Here is a 19,283-nt window from a genome sequence, read left to right on the forward strand (position 1 = left end):
CATTGAGTCCTCAGTTGTGCATCTTTCCTTTCATTTTCAGAATATATTAGCACAGATCTACTCTGAACTTTAAAAAAAATAAAAACAGCAATGAATTACAACTTTGCCCTCACCATCGGTGGCATTCCAGCCATTATACATAGACCGGATAGTTCAGCATTATCGCTTTCAGGTACTTCCAGGACTGTATGTGAAGACATTTTTTTTATTCTTTTAAAATTTTTCTTTAAAAACATCTTACCAAACATCTTACCAAATAGCTTACCAAAATTTCATTGTAACCTCATGAAATTATGTACATGTAAATACATTTAGGCTATGTACATGATACTGTAATTTAAAGATACAACTTTAATTTTGCTAGCTGTTTATGCCACAATTATTGCCTCAGATGCTGCTGCCAAATAACCACAGGAGACCAAGCTGGAGGAAAGGCCACAACTTTATTAATTAGCAAACAATTGGTAGGGTTGGCACAAAGCATGTGCCAACGGGCTCCCATAGAAATGAATGGCGTCTGGAAGAACATCGCACTTTCATGTTATGGCGCAATGTTGGTGACGCTAAAATTGTGCGATAGGCAGGAAAAATCGCCAAAAACTCGTGTCTGATAAACTCCTCTATTTTGCTTTGTCACCTGGAATACTGTGTCCAGTTCTGGCATCACAATTCAAGAAGGAAGTTGACAAGCTGGAGCGTGTGCAGATGAGAGTGACCAAAATGGAGTAAGGTCTATGAGGAGCAGCTAAGGAAACTGGGTATATTTAGCTTGGAGAAGAGAAAGTTAAGAAGTGACCTGATAGCCATGTTTGAATATTTGAAAAGATATAATTGAAAAAGGAGTGAGCTTTTGCTGATACAGAGGCTAGAACACAGAGCAATGGATTCAAAGTACAAGAAAAGAGACTAATTCAGTATTACAGAGAACTTTCTGATGGTAAGAGCTGTTTGACACTGGAGTGTGATGGAGTTTCCTTATTTGGAGGTTTTTAGGCAGAGACTTGATGGCCATCGGTTGGGGGTACTTTGATTTCGTATTCCTGTATGGCAAGGGGTTAGATTGGATGACCCCTGTGGCCTCTTCCAAGTCTATGATTCAACTCTATGTGATAAGGAAGTGAAAAGAGACAAATGGAAGTTGGTAAAATCAGATTAAATAGGTCAGCAGCCTTGGGCATGATTTGTGCATAATGTTGCTACTCAAAATGCTGACAACCTTTAAAATAATATTAGCAGTGGGGCAACTGAACAGGCTGGAGATAATTTCATACAATGACTTGGAGAAGCATGCTCAAATGTGACTATTTTACAGTAAGGAATCAACAGATGAATTTCTATTGAGAAGTAGTGTCCTGAAAATAGAGAAATGTTTCTGGAAAATAGAGGAACAATTTCAGAAAAATACTGCTGTATATTTAGGCTTATCCTATATTCAGAGAGACAGCATGGTGTAGTGGTTTGAGCATTAGACTGTGACTTTGGAATTCATGGTTTGATTCTCCGTTTAGCCATGGAAACCCATTGGGTGACCTTGAGTGAGTCAATGACATACACTCAGCCCCTGAAAACCCTGTGATAACTTTGCTTCAGGTTCCCCATAAATTGGAAACAACTTGAAGGCACAACCCCCCCCTCCGCAACAACTATAGCATGTAGCATTCTGATTTTCTTTTTTAAAAAGTATCTGAAACACACTTTAGTTACTCTTGAATACCAAGAAAAAACTTCCTTATATTATAGTTGTAGTGGTAATTAATACCTTTGGGGATGGCTTTGCATTGTAACATTTTAAAAAACAGTGATCCAAGCTCTGTTTGGAGTGCATGCCATATGTCCACGTGTCTATAGCCTCATTCATGTATTATGCCTTTCCAGTAGTGGCTAATAAGATACCTGCAGAAAGCAGCTATAGAATTGAAAAATATCCCATTTTTTTTGCTCCAAGTACATACATGTGTCATTTTTGCATACATAGATCCTCCTAAACTACCATTCTATTATTATTATTATTATTATTATTATTATTAGCCCCAAAGCATTACCCCCACACAAAAGAAAGGATTATGCAAACTTGGGGGAACTTCAGATTTGCAGAAGTGCTCTTTTCCCCAAAAATATTCAGAAAAACCCTGAGGGGAAGAGAAATACATCCAGTGTACTCAGTGACCACAGAATGTTAAGTACCTCTTGGTGAAAAACAGGGACAGCTGGTGGATTTGCTCCCAAAAGGGGCGGCACATCCAGTCTGGATTTTACCTCTATTACTCCAGCTGCTCTGAGTTGAACTGAAGTTTCTTTGGTGCTGGAGAACTTCTTCTGCTGAATGAAGGTTAACCCTCTAAACACCTTTCTGCATTTATCTCAATTGCTATCTCATGCTTCATATCCTAGGTCCTGGAATCTACTGTTTACTTACACTGCCTCCCATGTATAATTCTGACCCCTATAGTTAGATTCCTATAGAGAATCAGCATGGTATAGTGGTTTAAGCATTAAACTATGACTTTGGAGACCAGGCTTCAAATTCCGGCTCAACCATGGAAACCCACTGGGTGATGTTGGGCAAGTCAAACTCTCTTGACTCAGAGGAAGGCAAGGGTAAACCTCCTCAAAACAATCTTTACCAAGAAAATTCCATGATATTTTCACCTTAGGGTTGCCATAAGTTGGAAACCATTTGTGAAGGCACACAAGAACAAATAGAGTTCTGCCCTTTGAACTCTTTCAGCGCTAATTTCATTAATAGCTTCTTTCTCATGTATACATACTTGGGATCAAGCCCCAACAAACTCAGTGGGATTCTCTCTCTCCCTGTGTATGTGCCTTCAAGTTGCCTGTCCACTTATAGCGACCCCAGGAATTTCTTAGTTTTCTTAGGCAAGGAATATACAGAGGTGGTTTTACCAGTTCCTTCCTCTGAAATAAAGCCTACAGCACCTAGTATTCTTTGATAGTCTCCCATCCAGGTACTAACCAGAACTTATCCTGCTTAGCTTCCAAAACCACACATTATTTAGCTTATTTGGGCTCTTAAGACCCTTAAGTGGAACTTCTGAATAGACATGCACAGCATTGTCATGCAAAATTGCCAATAAACTCCCTGTTGTCACTTCTAAACTGTGTGGGGTGTTTTTTTTGTTTTTTTTAAACTAGGCCATCATCATCCTTGCCCTTTCTGATGCCTCAGATTCATCCAAGTGTTTTCTCCTTTGTTTACCTTTATCAATTACTGTGTGATCTCTGACCCTAAGCAATATGGGTTTAGGGCAGGAAAGAGTGTGGTCCTTGTTGTGGCCCTGAATCCTCTCACCAGTTTGCCAAAGCCTCCCAACTACTCATAATGTTTTGGGGGGAAAAAGTGTGCAATTTTCAGGCAAGTTCACTGAAAAACCCTCAAAGGTACAAAAACCACACAAAAACACCTCCCCAGAATGCTCTTCTGCATACCTCAATTTTTGTCCATATTCTAGCCAAACTGGGAGTGAAAGTGACTTCTGGTTGCCATTTTGAGAGGGATGCAGACAATATGCCGTATTTTGGTGGTGGGAGCAGCCCAGTTGAAGAGTTGAGGGAAATTGAGCCTACACACCCAAAGGGTCTGTGACTTTAAAGCTTCAAATGGATCAGCTAGCCAATGTCAGTTGCCCTAGAAAATAAGACATGAAAGAAACATGCTTCATCCTCATCTCATTTGAAGCAAAATCAGGCTTCCCCACCATGTATTGAAAGAGGAACTGAAAAGATGACTTTTTGAATGGAAGTTAAAACTATATACCAAACATCTGGATTGTACTTTTTTCACTCAAAATGACTAAATTGACCTGGCCATTATTAAAAATGTTTCAGATAATAAAATCAGTACAACATGAGTCATGAAAATGAAATCAGGCATCAAGTATGGATAGACAAAACTGGAAAAAATATAATAAACAGTAGTAAAATTTGGCATGATGCAACCAAAGATATGTGTCTGAGATTCCATTTCAACTGTGTGACATTTCTCAGCAGGCTCAATATTAAATTGCAAATGAACAAATATTTTAAAAAGCAATTGTTTAAATTAGTATCCAATTATTGTGTGCCTTTAAGATGTGAAATAGAAGGCTTTAACGGTTGGCATCCATAGTTTTTTTGTGGGTTTGTTTTAGCTGTAAGGCCTGTTCTAGAACAGTTTATTCCTGACACTTTGCCACAACGGCAGCCTCTGAGGCCCTGATCCACCACTTTCCAGGTTGCGGGAAAGTGGCAAAAGGCCGCTTCCCCACAGCATGGAAAGGGGTGTCCTTGGGGCTTCAAGCCCCAAGGACACCCGGTGGCAGCGGGGAGGAGGAGAAAGGGGCCGCTTGGCCCCTTTCTTCTTTGCGTCGCTGGCGCAGCCATGTAAAGGCTGCGCCCAGCAACGCAAAGGTGGAAGGAGCTCCGAAATAGAGCTCCTTCCGGGGCCGCGGAAATGGCGCCCCAGGTGCCCTCACGTGGCCCTGTTTGGAGGCGGTGCGGTTGTAACGTAGCCATGGCGGCGCCTATGTGTATAGGGCGCCACCATTTTGTACGCGCTCTGCGCATGCTAGTATTAGGAGCGTCAGGAAGTGACGCCCCTTCCTAACCCTAGTACACGCAGAGCGCGTACTTTATGCCCATCTGTAATGGGCCTGAGTTACTTGATTTTGTTTTGCAGGAACTAAGGGCCTGAATAGACAGACCAAAATAAAGCTGCTTTGGGTCACTTTAGAGGTATGCTGTTTAAATGCTGCATGTCCCAAGACATACCTCCTAAGTGACCCAAAGCAGCTTTATTTTGGCCTGTCTGTTCAGGCCCTAAGTTTTCATTACTATTGTAACACAACAAGAGATAACTGCAGTCCTTTTGTAGTATGACTGTAACTAAATCATAAAGTGAATTTTGTATTTATGGATTGAGCGTCATCTCATTACATAGGTTTGTTTTCCTCTACAGGCAATGTTTGTAACATGTTTTTAAAAAATTCCTAAAGCATCTACAAAAGCAATAGTTAGTTCTGACTAATTGCAATAGTAATAGCACTTACATTTCTATACTGCTTTATAGCACTAAGCACTCTCTAAGCCATTTAGAATGGACTCTTTCACATGGAGGCACTTACCATTGCTAAAATGCCAGCAAAAGGTTCCTGGAGCATTCCTGAAGCGTGAAGGTGGGATAGCTGGTCGTACTTCTTAATCGTCATTGGGACATCTTGCTTCTCTCCCATTGTCAAAGTGTTAACGGAGCAACCAGTTTTTGAATAACAGGAACTTCGATTATTCAAGAAATGGCTGTTCCGCAAATGCTTTGACAAATGGGAGAGAAGTGAGATGCCTCAATGATGATTAAGTAGCACGACTGGCTAACCCACCTTCGCATTTCAGGAATGCTTTAGGAACCTTTTGCCAACAGTGATAAGGGCCATTATGTTAGCTAGTTGCCCCCAACAAGCTGGGTAGACATTTTATTGCTTTACGAAAGGATGGAAGAAGGCTGATCAACATGGAGGCTTGAAGGATCGAATTCATAGCCTTTTGGCTACCGTACTGGCATTCTAACAGGGCTGTACAAACAGGGCTGTTATAATGATATTATAACAGCAATTTACTACTTTGGACCTTGAAATTGTGACAATAATGGTAATTCTAGTTTTAAAAAGAAATGTCTCAAACTCTGGATGGGCAAAATGCTAGTGCATGTGTGGAACATTCATGTGGTTTGAATGGTAGAAGAGCTCTGAGCAGCTAAAATAGTTTGACACCTCAGATAAGTCATTTTGTGTGAGCGGGGGCCGTCCCATTCACAGCAATTGTGAGGAAGTGAGCCAGGCACTCTTCAGATGAAATATACAGATAATTTCACAATACTGAAGTGTATGGAGTACCCTGTGGTCATCTAATACTCTGTGTATTAAAGACCGATCAAGTTTTTGACTGACCTTATAGCAGAACTTCCATTTGTGAACATAAAAAAACAACAACAACCAAGTGGCCCCCTAATTTGAATTGTAGGATGGTTACATAAGTGAACCACCTGCGAGACAAAGAAAAAGTCTGAAGACCTTTTCTGTCTCCACTGATACATTTTCATCTGATATATCTGAAAGATATACTTGTACATTTCAACCCATACATTTCCTGTCTTTACAGAGTCAGAGTCAAAAACTGAAGCAATCATAAAAATATTTTCCCCAATCAATTTAACTCTGACTCAGGGATTGGAAATGCTACTGTTTTGATCTACAAATCCCTAAATCCCCTAGCAAACATAGCCAATGGACATGTTGGCTATGGGTTTTTGGGAGTTATTGCCGAAAAGTTTAGCTCTTCTCTGTTTTTGGCAGATTTGCTCTTATTTTAATTGTGCAACAACAATTTTAGATGAAAGTGCCTTGTGGAAATGTAAATAACATGCATTTGTTTTATTTCTTGCTGGCTTGGAAAAAAAATCTGTCCAACATTATACAATGATCCTCCATCAAGTCAGCCTCAGCTCATCAGCCTTATCACCAATAAGTTGCAAAAAAAATAAAAAGAAAAAGAGAAAAAGAAAAAAGAAAAAAATTGATGAAGAGTACAAACAAGTAAGTGAAAGACAAAAAAGGTAAGAAAGATATTGTATTTAGGAGGTTGTTCCTACCATTAGGCAGAGTAGAGCAAGCATCTCCAGTACTAGATAATGGAAGGCAACTGTTTCTCCTGAAAGGAGACAGGTTGCATCTCTGCATAGAGGAAAGGATGACCATCTCTCTTCCCCTCCACCCCCAAAAGCAATTTCAGCAAGCCACTTTCCCCAGTAAGAATGTAAAGGTGAAAAATATTTTTCTGACATTACCCTCTCCACCTCCAAGTGTGGGCAGGATAATTTTCAGGCGAAAAATGACTGTTTTTCTTTCCTAAGGGAAACCAAACCTTGGTAAGCACTGCCTTACTGCTTGGGAAAATGGGGAGCCTTAACAATATGTTTCATGTAGTCATGTATGATCAACACTATTCAAAATGAGTATACCCCAAAAGGTGAAGTTCTGATGTGTCAAACAGCTACAAAGTTGTTTATTGCTCAGAAGTGCTTATGTAGGAAGATGTGATTGGCTGGTGCTCTATGCAGAAAGCTTCTGTAGATGGAATAGAGAGATGGAAACACGGGCCTGTTACAGCCAGCCAAAATAAAGCTGCTTCGAGTCACAGTGGAGGTATGCTGTTTCAATGATGCATGCGTCCTAAGAGTCCAGAAGTTGCACCAAAGCCACGCTCCAGCCCTAAGGACTGGAGCATGGCTTTGGTGTGGCTTCTGGACTCTTAGGACGCATGCATCATTGAAACACCATACCTCCATTGTGACTCGAAGCAGCTTTATTTTGGCTGGCTGTAACAGGCCACGGTGTCCTTTACCTCAGACCAACCAACCCAACCCAACCTTCAAGCCTTAGGCTAGGTGGCTGCCATGGACAGCAGGAGAGGGGAGCACCCATACCCTTATCTTAATAATGTAGTTGGCAAGCCCTAAAATTTCCCCACATTCCCTAGCCCATTTGCACACAGCTGATTCTTCCAGTCCATTTGAGCAAGATTGGCAGTGTTGGCCTTTGCTTCCAGGGCTCAGAGGTATCATGATAACATGATTGGCTTCAAAATTTCTAAGATTCTGGAAGGTTGGTCTTGGGAGCAGGGCAGAGTGTCTGACAGATGTGAACCAATATTCCCTGAGGATCTTAAGGTCCTTTGTTGTCCCATTGTACCTCAGATTATGAGGCCATGTGGGTGCAATGAAAGGCCAGTAGATGATCAATTATTTACTTGGTCATTAATGACGTTTTACTGCATGGGCTGTGGATTTTCTGCCTCATGTGCCAACATAACTTGGTTGGCTTTGGATATTATGCACCTTTTCTTGGGTGGTGTGTCATTTGCTAATCAGACTGCAAAACACCTTGGTATGGTCCTGGTAAACAGACTCTAGACACATGGCCAGAAAAATGTGTAGGGTTGCCCGACTGAAAACTGGAGAGGGCTCCTGTACCTTTAATGGTTGTGTAGAAGCAGGAATTTCAGCAGGCATTTCTTGTCAATCAACCAGTTAACAAACAACACTTGCTGACATTCCCCTTTGTCCACAAGCATTAGGGGTACAGGAGCCTTGTCCAGTTTTCCCTCTGGCAACGCTAGTAGTCTTATGAACCTAGTAGTCTTATGCTAGCCAAACTAATTTTTTTAGCACCTCCATTTATGCATAGGAAATCTATATGTGTCCAATTTTATGAATATGGTTTGTTCTAATGGCTTATGAAGTAAAATAATGAAAAGGTGGATGAGGCTTGTTACGATAATCCATATTGATTTTATCCCAGACATCTATGTAATGATTAATTTGAATATAACACAGTTTTAAAAAGCATTCATTTTCAAAGGGGGAAATAAATTGGCTTGCCTATTCAGTTCAAGAAGCTGGGCTTTGATCTTGGTTGGGATGATATTGAGAACAGAAGGTTATTAAGGCTAATCGAGGAGGATGAGTAATATCTGAAAGTCCCATTTCACACTCAACCACCAAAATAACTTCTCTTGCTTTCCCTTCCTTCCTTCCCACTTTTTTTCCTCCCTTGCTGTTCCTCTGTCCTCTGTAAATGATTTTCATGCAGATCATAGCAGAAGCCTCCGGTTTACAGGGCTCAATGTTAAAGCTACTTGGACAGATGAGAAAACCCTGTGTGGTTTATAGTATAAAAAAATGCTTCCCGAGAAATCTGATGTGGCAGACTGGCAATTCCCCAGGGATCAGCACCATATTCGTACTCTTTAGCTACAATTGTTTATTTCTGGAAGCCCTGTAGGGGCTGGCAGGCAATGGTTTGGTAACTGGCACTGGTCCAGGGACCACTGCTTTGAGAAGCACTGATATAGAACATGTGCTGCAACTACACTACAGAATTAATGCAGTTTGACATCACTAACTGCCATGGCTCAATGGTATTCAATCCTGGGATTTGTAGTTTTGTGAAATACTGGGAACATCCAGGAATTATCACATTACGCCAATCTTAAAATCATTCCACTGGCTGCCAATTAGTTTCTGGGCAAAGTACAAAGTGTTGGTTATTACCTTTAAAGCCCTACATGGTTGGGTCCAGGTTACTTATAGGATTGTCTTCTTCTATAGAATCTGCCCTGTATTTTCAGGCCCTTTAGGAAATGTTTGGTCCACCTGACCAGGACTAGACTGCCAATGGTTTCCCAGAGAACTTTTTCATCTGCCGCCCTCAGACAGTGGAATGACCTGCCAAAAGAGATACAAAAGCTGAAAATGCTGACAGCATTTAAACCAACATTAAAGACACATCTTTTCCAGCCTACCCAGTCATTTTTAAAGCATGACTTTTTAATTTGTATATTTTAAAGAAGGTACTCATATGAATGTACTTTAATGGTTTTATAGTATCGTATTTTAACTGTTGGTTTTCTGTGTTTTCTTTTTTAATTGTGTTATTTTAACACAAAATATTTTAACATGTTATACTCCATCACAAGTCTTGAGGAGATGTGGGAAGGAAATAATAATAATAATAATAATAATAATAATAATGCCATTTCTGTCAGCAAACACTAGTGCCACAACAAACTATAAATCTCAGAACCCCATAAAACGAAGCCTTGAAAAAGCGGTGTCAACTCACATTAATTCTGCAGTGTGGCAGCAGATATAGAAGGACCCCCTCTGAACTAAAATAAAGAAAGATCCCACTAGTCAGGACTGACTGGGTGTTCAGTATAAGTTGCAGAATCTTATACAACACTTGGGCGCATTATAGACCGCCCCTTTGGGGTGGCCTGTAGGTGCTCCTGTCCCCGCTGGATCGGGGCCTCAGCTGCCAGAGTGGCAGCCTCCGAGGCCCCCATCCGCCACTTTCCAGGCCGCAGGGAAGCGGCAAAAGGCCGCTTCCTCACGGCCTGGAAAGGGGTATCCTTGGGGCTTCATGCCCCAAGGACACCCGACGGCGGCGGGGAGGAGGAGAAAGGGGCCACTTGGCCCCTTTCTCCCTTGCATCACTGGCACAGCCGTCTAAAGGCTACGCTGGCAACGCAAATTGTGGAAGGAGCTCCGTTTTGGAGCTCCTTCTAGCGCCGCGGAAAGGGCACTCTATGCATCCTTGCGCGGCACAAAGACGTCACATCCACGCCGCTCCATTTGGAGCCGCCGCGTTTGTGACATCGTAATGGCAGCCCCTATGTGTATAGGGTGGCGCCATTTTGTACGTCCTGGGGACGTACTAGGGTTAGGTGCGTGCATAAGGGACGCACTTTCCCTAACCCTAGTACATCCCCAGGATGTATTTTATGCCCGTCTGTAATGGGCCTTAGGGATTCCATGACCCATTGACAGGAACTCAACTCCAGATGTTGAAATGCCTGAAGTTCCTTTAAGGTGGAAATTATGAAACTTCTGGAAGAGTGTATGTACAGTACTCATCAAGTTACCAATTTATATTTTATCAAACATTTTGCTCTTCTTCTCCCCAAAAGACAAGAAGTTGTATACCCTCCAGCTTTTCACAGATGAAGGGGAGGAAATGGGAGGAAAGAAGAAAGAGGAAATATTGCATCTTTCAAGATTAAAAATAAATACATTATGCCATAAATTTTCATTTGCCCAAATTAGATGCAACTGCTGAAATCAGCTCTGGCTTGCAGTGATGCAATTAGGTAATTCTGGACTCTAGTCTTCCTAAAATGACCTCACTTAATTCAATTTAAATTCAGGTCAATGATTTTACTATGCAGACTGAAGGCCATGACAAATACAGTGGGCCATCAACATTCACTCGGTTAGAGGTGTAGACCAATACAAAAGTGAAAAAAATGTAAATAAAAACCCCACTTTTTTTAAACCTAAGAGAACACCTCTCTAGGAATCTCCACATCCTCCAGTTCTGTTACCCACAAAGGTGTGTGGCCTGCAGAGCCTCCACCACTGATAGCAGTTTCTCTTTAATATTTTGGGGACCTGTTAGGGGTACCAAAGTGGTGGATTTGTTTTGAAATCCAGGAGATGAGAAGGGTTAATTTTGATAGATGACTGCTTCATTGACTTTACAATGCACTGACAATATCACCCCAAAATGAGTGGACAGGAAAGATATTTAGGAACACAGCAGGGGATGAAAGGGAATCCAGTCTTGTTTGATCTGTTGGTTAGATTTCATCTGTGACTTTTAGTTGTAATCAGAAATGCAGAGCATGAGGAGAGGGTTGCCTTCTTTTAGTAAGCCCCCATTATCCATTGTTTTATGCCTTCCGAAGTCTGGGGTCTATGTGCCATTTTCAAAATACCACCTCATAGGTCATTGCAGCCTCTACACTTTATGCTGGTTTCCAGCAATGAGATATCAGAATATAGCTGGATTAAAATATATCATGAGCCTATTAGGGTACTTATAGCACAACTCTATAGCCAATGTTTGACGTATTTAAACTATAGAATTGCACTGAAGGACCTACAAATGCCTAAAGAACTATTTTCTGTAGGAATATCTGCATGACTCTATGGTCAACTTCCATCTGAGTCGAATTGGAGGACCTAGAGATTCCCAGAGAGAACATATTAATCAGACCTGAAAATAATCAAATCTCCAAAAGTCTAAGTCACTAATGTTGAAGGCCAACTGTACATTAAAAGTATACAAAGCACAAAAATGATGTTAGAGACAACAATAAAAGGAATCAACAGAACAAGTTCTCTTTGTTTCACTCTTTTGTTACTTCTGGATTTATTTTTATCTTCTTGAGAGCTGCCTAACACTAAAAGAGTTAAATAGAAGACAGTTATTCCTAGAACTTTGAAATATGGTGTGGTTGGTTTTGAACTAATGTCAAAAATAAGAGGAGAAGGAGGGAAAGAATAAGAATGTGAATCAATGTGTCTCAGCATGTGGAGGAGTCAAATCCTCGGAGCTGAAAGTACCAGACAATACCAACACTGCTGAATCAATTAACAGCAATCTTATTACACTCAATTTAAAACGTGGTAAGGCAGCCCTAATACATTTCCCCCAGTTTCATACACTGTTATCCCATCTGTTAATCTTCAAGATGACATAGGACTCTTCAGAGATTCAGGGTTGTAGACTCCATTCTGCCACTTTTCTGATAGGCCAATTCTTTGCTCTTATTAATTGAATTTGGTGACTTGTGTAAATGTCACTCACTACTCACCGTGATAAATATGACACATTCCTGTGTGACAGACACCTTAAACAATCAGAAATTATTGTGTCACTAAACCATCTTTACGTTGCTACAACATTCTTTGCTGTTTTTAATTGGGAATGCATTTGCCTGTCATTAATGAGATCACAAAGGAAGTTTGGCTGAATTTTGAAATGCCAGTTGTTTCAACCACAAAATCTTTCTTCCTCCTTTCTCTCTGCTTGATGTAATTTCCTTTTGTGTGATCCAATTTCTTAATATGGATTGAATAAGTTGTGAATGATGGCTGCCATATGAACCATGCTTTCTATAGTGAGTTTAAAAAAGTGAATTGTGAACTGAGGACTGGGAGAGAGGTGGTTTTTTTTAGTCACAACTGAAAGGCTGCAAGTTGCATATTGGTAGAGAATCTTGGAGAGTACTATCCTTTCTGCATCACTTTCAAATATTTCCAGAATTTCAGAATCAAGGAAACTTTCACCATGATGTGACTCACTTGATCACATAATTAGGAGAGTCTGGGGCTGAGTTGAGAATGGATGCAGGCCTTTTAAAACTATTATTTATTACTTTTAATAGTTGTATGTTGCTTTCTGGCACACCTCAAAGCTGGATCACACTGAAAACAAACAAAGAACTGTTGTGGGAATCCAGAGATTCTGACTTCTTACCATTCAGAGAGACTACTCCTGCTGTTTCCAGTAAGGTCTTACTGTATCACACAAGGATAGCAAAGCAGAATTGCATCAGGATAAAAGCAGCTTTGGCTGGTACTTAACAATGTTGTGCCCATCCTCCCACTGCTTTTCATTGCCAGGGAAAATCCACCAATGGCCACCAGTTTCACTGCTTTTGCATTAGTGCCTTCTGTGTGAGAGGTCCCTTTCACTGCAATTCTGATTTGCTAGCAGTCATATGCCATCAATTGGCGTGATTCTCCTCCTCTCCCCTTCTCTCCCCCTTGCTGTTTTACCTTTTTATTTATTATTTATTTCATTGCATTGCCATAATTGCTCAATTGTGGTAAAAATAAGAATAATAAAAATGGAAGGTCATGCTAGATAGGCCATAAGGCAAGAAGGCAGAGCTATGGAAGCCATGCAGAAAAGAGAGCATGGGACCGTAGATCATCAAAGCATCATCTTAGTGCTGTTGCAGAGGTGTGTGAAAATGAATGTTTCCAAACCAGTATAAACAGGATGTAAGCCTCCTTACACCTGCATCCCATAATAGATTATAGAGCATTGTTCCTTTCCTCCTCCATGTGGGGTCACATAGAGATCTTCTGGTATTTATGGAGAGAAATGCTGTGCATTTGTCATTTGTCACAGCCATTTAATCTGTCTTTAATTATCAGCTCCTGTAATTTTAACTGCTGATTGATTTAATTGTGAAGTTAAAATATTATTAAATTGATTTAATTGTATAGAAAACCAAGAATGTTAAATGCAGTTCTTCAGATGGATGCTAAATTTGAAATCTATGGATCTAACAAAGAAAAACTAGTGCAGAAATTTTCAATAGGCATCTTTTTAAAAAAATCTTCTTTTCATCATTATATACTACTATAAACTAACAGTGGCATTTGAATTTCCTGAAGATTAGCACAAACTAATGCATAATTTAGAACTGAGACAGCAGCTAGGAAGTGCAAAAGTTTATCAGCATTGCCATCAAAAAGTTAAAAAATGCACTGCAATGATATGTTTTACCAAAATGTGAGAAATGGAACTGTTGTTGATTGCATGAAACCTTATCTGTAGAAAATGAAGGTTTGAAAAGCCCGAGACAAATTATGAATTTGTTGATTTCCATTGACCTGGCATGAGCAAATTTGAATTTTTTTAATTTCGACAGAACTTCACTGACAACATTCAGGGCTGGACAAATGGTAGTGGAAAGTGGCTATGCTGACTGGGAGATTCTGGAAGTTGTAGTCCCCCCAAGTTTATTAGCCTCTGCAACATTTTCAGTAGTATTGTTATGTGCTACCAGCACATCCAAGTGAAGTTTAAGATTCTTGATACTCCTAAAAATGGAATTGCAGCTCCCTTTCCCCAAACTGTCACCCCTCAAAAAATAGATTCCAGAGATGAATTTCTTGCATCCATCATCCTCATCATCACTCATTCCTCATATCATCATCATCATCATTTAATTATTCTGCCCCTTCCCCAAAACTGGGGAACTTAGGGTGGCTCACAACTTAAAAAAAAATAATCCGTATTCTTATCCTACAGTCATCTAGGACCTACCAGTAGTATGAATTTCAATTCCTCCCCAGTGACCTGCTTATTTTTATTTATTTTTTAAAAAGTGCACTTTAATGACCTTATACAGTGGACCCTTGTATATCCGCTTGCGGGTTTGATCTCCAACGAATCCCCTGTGGATAACCAAAAAATCCATGCGACTGTTTCAAGTCCCATTAAATACCTAATGAGCCATCAGCAAAATGGTTGTCCCTTATAAAACATGGCAAAATCAAGGTTTGATACTTTGAACATTTATTACTTTTATTGCAACATGTTCAAACCAGTGGATGCTTGAATCCATGTATAAACAAACTCCCTATGTATAAGAAGGGTCCGACTGCTGTTATACATAATGGGAACATTCAATCCATTACATTTGTCCAGAGGCGAAGAATGTGCAATATCTTGCAGGTTTCAGCACTTAGTAGCAAAGGACCTCCCAATTGATGACTCACAAACTGTGCAAACAATGTCAGCTGTTTTCAGTTGTGAAACATAGTTGATTTTAGGTGACGGTGTGTTTGTAAATACTACACATGGTTTAAGTTCTCGGCATGTGGTTTGTTCTCTATATGCGCTGTTGCCAGAAGAAGCATGTGCCCCCCAATCAGCTTAGACTGTTAGTTACTGGCTATGATCTTAACAACTGCATTGCTACAGTCACGTTTCAGTTAATCTACATCTCAGGACTCTTGCATTTAATGGTTTTCATGAACCATTTTATATGACACAGTACAGAACAACCGGACAAATTATGTTTCTGCCATGAAAAACCTGTCAGACACTCTGCCACCACAGGACCCCTCACGATAGCACCTATTACAGTTCGTTAACCTTACTTAAAAGGAAGCCAGCAAACACCCCTGGAACTTTTTGAGGACTTCTTCTGTCCTCGGCCTTCTGCCTAAATTACCATTGCTGTGCATGGCATCACTTGAGTAATGAATGATGATTGTTAGAGAAAAAACACCAGTGATTTCTGGTATCTGTTCACAGGTAATTATTTATTTCATTTCATTTCATATGTGTGCCAACTTTTCTCCTGGATTAGGCACCCAAGATGGTTCTCACAACACCAATAAGTTAAAACACAATTATAGTTTTATTAAACCACAACTCTTAAAATAATTCACAATTAAAACATGTATAAACATCATGAAATCATTAAGAGCATTACTTTTTTTAAAAAAAAAGCCACCTTCCCCCTCTCTTCATGAGGCCATTCCTGTAAGCAAATTACTCACATTAAATTGCTTGCTTGCTTTAATAAAGAGAAATGTTTTTCCTACTGATTGGATGGAGAGCCAGGAGAACGGAAGTGGAAATATTCAGAGGGTCGGGCAGCAGCATATGGGGAAGGCGTTTTTTTGTTGGTCACAATCCAAGTGAGCCCTTGGTGGTGTGTTGTGGGACCTAGGAGAAACCTTTTTCTGTAGATCTTAGAAACCTATGGCCAGGTTTGTTTGGGAAGAACGAAGGTACAGGCTTTTCAGGCACAGTCTGGACCAAAGACCATCTATAGGGCTTTATAGGTCCTGACTAGCCAACATGGGGCATGGAAAATCGTGCCACCGTACGCCAATTGAAGCTGTTTCTAAAGGGGACTTGTATATTTGGTTTTTTTTATTGTATCATACCGCTATTCCAGAGAATCATTAGCGGTGAACCAGCAAATAATAGCTCATATAGCAACGTCAAAGCTAATTCAGCCCCCAACACAGTCTGGGTATACCATTTAGCGACCTCGGAACGGATGGCACGATCCTGCAGTCGAGCTTGTGGCCACTTTTGCTGGTCTTGAACTCGCAACCTTGTGGTTTCGATGTGAAATGCTGGCAGTACACAGCATTTAACCAAACCTGGCGGCCCACTAGGGGCATTATATATTCCCTATAATGGGCCCCAGTCCAGTACACGTCGGCCCTTCTTATTACACGGATTTTTTTATACACGGATTCACAGCATAACACGGTTTGTTGAAAATGTTCCAAAAAAGTATAAATTTACCTTGATGTTCCCATTTTTTATTAGGGGACACCATTTTGCTATGTCATTCATACTATCACCTCCGGCGACTTGAGGCATACACAGATTTTGTTATACGCCGGGGGATCTTGGAACCACCAAACCCCCAGGCCGCTATAACCAAGTGATTCCACTGTATTATGTCTATCTAGCATTTTCTGAACCCACTGGAAAGTTTCTGAAACAATTTTCAAAAAAGGCACGCTCTATGTAGACGTGACCTTACAGCTAGCCTAAAACAGGATTTGTTTTGTAATCAACTCATGTATCACCAAAGCCAGATCTAACACATCTCAGGGAATGGGCCCACCAGCTGTGTGCATTTGTTTTAACTGTGCAAATGCACTCTTGGCAACCTGCATGAAGCCTCGGGCAATCCAAGTTATTAACAATTGAGTCTTAGACAAGAACACCCCAAAGTTGTGAGCCTGAGATTTGTGGAGGACATGTCCCACAACCAAGGGCATAGTCCCTACATTGCCCAGTTATTACAAATAATAATATGTGTCAATGTACAGTGCTCTCATTTTACACGAGACCTTATACCTTCTTGACTGCCTGCAGTAGTTTTCCTTTGATGCGTTTGTTTTACTTCTTGGTAAGATTACCAATAGAACCGAGATGATTTATTTTATAATCTCTTGCTAACTTCATCTACAACAAGTAAATTTGCGATTTTCTGAGAGGAGATTACAGAGATGTTAACTCGTCTTTAGCAAGCTAATTAAATTAAACCCAGGTTTAATATGGACACAAAATGCGCTCTATGACTCTGACTCAGACTGTTGTTATTGTTATTGTAGGCCTTCCACGTTGAGCTGACATTCTACTCACCAGTGTTTTTCTTCGCCACGATTTTATTGCTATCAAGGAATTTTGCCATTTGCCTTCCTCTGAGAAGTTGTGTCACTCTCCACAGGATCACTCAGTGGGTTTCTACAGATTGATTAGTGATTTTTCCCTTTAAACCCAGGTTTTTCAGAGTCCTAGACCAATGCTCAAATTCGCTACCACATGAGCTGGCTCTCTGTAGGTCCCCCCACAATTCTGATGGTAACTAACTTTTTATGCATGTGAAGAAGAGGAAAACAAGCACCTGGGGGTTGCTCCTTGACTCGTCGCTCCACCATTACATCTCAGGTGGATCGGACGGTCAGGACTGCACTTGCTATCACGCTTTGGCGTGATTCGCCAGCTGCGTCCCTACCTGGGCCAGAGGGACCTTGAACACGTGTGGTTGGTGATGGTACATGCTCTTGGTAACCTCTCGATTGGGATTTCTGCAACGCGCCTTCTACATGGCGGGCAAACCCTTGTACCTTACCCGGAAGCTACAATTGGTAACAGAATATGGCAGGGCCCGAGACTCGGTCACTGGGCATTCATACCCAGGGCCAGTCATATAACACCCTGTACTTAAAGATCTGCATTGGCTGCCTATTTCGCTTCCGGGCCCCACAATACAAGGTGTTGGTTATCAACCTATAAAGCCCTCCTACATTGGCTTGGGCCCAGGATACCCTTGAGGACCACCGCCTCCCTCCTCTATACAATCCGCCCCGCCACACTCAGAACATTCTGGGGCAGCAGCTATGAGGGTCCCAGGGGCAATAGCTTAAGCCTCTACATCGAAGAGGCCAGTTTTTACCATCTCGGCCCCTGATCCTCTGGAATACAGCTGCACCATAGGAGCTTCGCTTCGGCCCACCTTCCCTGGCACAATTCCAGGAAGGAACTAAAAAACCTTCGCTGTTGCAAGCTAGCATTTCCCCAGATATTAAGCTCCCAGGTTTTAGGTCTCACCCCCTCTGACGGCCAGTGGTGCAGCTGTCCCAGAATTTTAATGTAGATTTTAATTGTATTTCTTTTATATTGTACTTGTTATGTGCTATCTGTTTATCTACTGCTGTTACACACGCCCTGATTGCAAGAACGGGCGGTGGTGGTATATCTTATAAAATAAAACTTTTACTTTTTCTTATTATATTATGAAAAGGAAACATTCTTTTTTTTTTGGTCCTATTATCTTATTTTTCATGTTAATGCAGAATCACTGGGAATGATGTCATAGCCATTTGTAAAAAGTGGGGTCTACCTGGTCACAGCCAAAACATTCCCCACACCACAAATGAAACAGCAATATAGGTTTGTGGGTTATGGGAACATCTCTAGGGATGCCTAATTGATACTTATGCTGGATTTTGGGAAATGGGTGTTTGAAAATGAGTTATCTTACAGTGATGTACATCCGACCTCTGGGTTTAGTTATTTAGAATCATAGGCGGGTTACAGACTGCTGAGAAGCGGCGGTCTGGCTCCGCCTCTGCTTGCAGCATCCGGGAACCGCAGCCTTTAAACGGCATGGCTCCCGGACGCTGCAGAGAAGGAGCGTGGAAATCGTGCACCTTCTCAGGCCCTGGAAGAGGCGCAGCGAGTGCCAAAGGGCGCACTTGCAGCATCACTTCCACAGCGCGACGTGTAGACGCAGAGTGTCCGCTACGTCAAAATGGTGGCGGCCGTGTGGAACGGCCGCTGCCATTTGTCACGGACTCTGTCTGTGATAGGGTAAGGGGCATCTGGAAAAGACCCCTTTTTCAAAATGGGACGTCCTAAGGACGTCCTTTATGGTGGTCTGTAACCCGCCATAGAATCATAGAGTTGGAAGAGACCACAACTACCATCCAGTTTAACTTCCTGCTATGCATGAATACATAGCCAAATGACTCCTGACAGATGACCACTGCTATTTCAAAATCTCAAAAAAAGGAGATTCTGCCACACTCCAAGGGAGTGTGTTCCACT

This window comes from Sceloporus undulatus, chromosome 3 (assembly GCF_019175285.1).
Source record: "Sceloporus undulatus isolate JIND9_A2432 ecotype Alabama chromosome 3, SceUnd_v1.1, whole genome shotgun sequence".
NCBI classification, from domain to species: Eukaryota; Metazoa; Chordata; class Lepidosauria; order Squamata; family Phrynosomatidae; genus Sceloporus; species Sceloporus undulatus.